The sequence below is a fragment of the Lactuca saligna genome, chromosome 5, assembly GCF_052625555.1.
Source record: "Lactuca saligna cultivar CGN05327 chromosome 5, ASM5262555v1, whole genome shotgun sequence".
NCBI lineage: Eukaryota > Viridiplantae > Streptophyta > Magnoliopsida > Asterales > Asteraceae > Lactuca > Lactuca saligna.
Window position 1 is genome coordinate 245,486,294 of NC_136421.1, and position 1,904 is coordinate 245,488,197.

The 1,904-nt window shown below is 39.4% G+C and overlaps 1 non-coding gene across 1 annotated transcript; it reads left to right on the forward strand.

Annotated features, from left to right (window-relative positions):
* Positions 1-1,422: 1,422 nt before the first annotated feature.
* On the forward strand, positions 1,423-1,619 carry LOC144999396 (U2 spliceosomal RNA). The gene has a single exon (XR_013660869.1). It is a non-coding gene; the product is annotated as a U2 spliceosomal RNA (small nuclear RNA).
* Positions 1,620-1,904: the final 285 nt, after the last annotated feature.

The window sequence follows — 1,904 nt, forward strand, 5'->3', positions numbered from 1 at the left end:
CACCAATGAAAATCATGAGCAAAAACACCTCGAAGCACCCTCACGATCGCCTTCATCTCTGTTAACACCCATTGCATGCTATACCGAAAAGCACAACGACCCTCTGTGACCTACTTCACCATCATCACATCTTGTTTCAACCGGCAAATCACCACAATTAACCGCAGCCACCTGCTGCACACAACAGTGTTCTGCCATTTGTATCAACTAGAACCTCCAGTCGAGAAACCGCTGCCAAACAACCCCCTTTCCGCTGCGATAGCAACTTTGTGCCCGAAGGCTCCTCCCCTTCGAGGTCGACTCTCAAAACGGCCTTGTTCCTCTTCACTAGCCCTAAGCTCTGATACCAAATGTTGGTACACGCCCTTGAAAACACACAGACACACACACAACACACACTAGTCACGTAAATATGTATGTAAACTTGCAAAAATGGAACGTGATTACAAAACGTATACATCTTCCTATATACCAAACGAAAACAAAGTACATCTATTTATACCAAATAAAGAGCTGAATAATAAGCTACCATCTAGCCACAAATCCATGCTCAAGTGAAGCCACTATCCTTTTTATTTTCCACAAAACCCGGTCAAAGATAGGGCCAAATCTTTTGCTCCAAGTTTGGATTACAACAAATCCGATTAAGCCAACAAAGATGGTGTGATTCCAGCAATGACGAAATAGCAAGCCGATGAGAATAGCGGGACATGTTGGTTGAAAAAGCAGATAGTATCTTGGAAAGGAATAGTGAACAGTTACGGGAAGAATAATTTATGGTTGAATCTTACCTGGGAACGGGATGACGTAACAAAGAAACGGTTGCCCGGAAAATAAATTTTGTCAGGATATTAAAGGAGTAAGAAATGTGTTAGATATGATTATAAAATTATATGGTTTCAAGATATAATATGATTTTTATCAGAAAAACAAGCTAAAAGGATTACGTATGATTAAAAACACATATTTTGATAGAATGGATTTTAACAGTGTTGGACTTATCTGAGAAGTTTGAGTTTGTGCATTATTTATTAATTTAGTTGATAGATATGTGATAAAAAAGTAAATGGACAAAAGCAAAGGATAGTAGGTACACGAGTGGAAGGAGCCATTTGTAATTGACTAACTATCAGCATGAAATGAAGTTGTTCTGTTTACAGAAAAATAAGAAAAGAAAAGGCAATGCAATCATAAACACATATGCATATGCAGTAGTGTAAGTTTGATTTGAATATATACAGAAACTCAGAAAGTAAAGAAGTAAAAGAATAATATTGAAGCTGTTTTGGTTGGTGAAGGAAGGAACCGCTGGCAGTGAAAGCGAAAGTGTGTGCATCCCATGCAGTTCCCACATCGGGTGAATGGAGGAAGCAGACAAGAGGGAGGCGAGTAGAAAAGGGGAAGCCCACAGCTGTAAGAAGCATACCTTTCTCGGCCTTTTGGCTAAGATCAAGTGTAGTATCTGTTCTTATCAGTTTAATATCTGATATGTGGGCCATCGGCCCACTCGATATTAATCTTATTTTTTATGGGGGAAGGCCCGTTACAGTAGCTTGCTGCTGGGGTTCTTCATGCGTCGCTTTGGTCTTACATTACTGCCAGGGCCCGGCGCACCCCTCCAATATTCAGTTCAATGTTGATAGATTTGATTTGAAAAGTTGTATTAATCCAGCAGAAACTTGTTATCTTTCCAATAAAAATAAGTGACAGAAAATCTTTGCATGGGAGCCCACTCCTGTAATTTCAACCATGCTTTTACCTGTTACGGATTTCTTTCATGGGCATCCAGTGTCATGCTAAGTTCATTTCTTTCATGGGCATCCCTTGTCATGCTAAGTTCAAAGAGACTGATCAGGATAGATATCCATGAGTTTTTTTTATATGATCTTTTTCTTTAGGAAGGA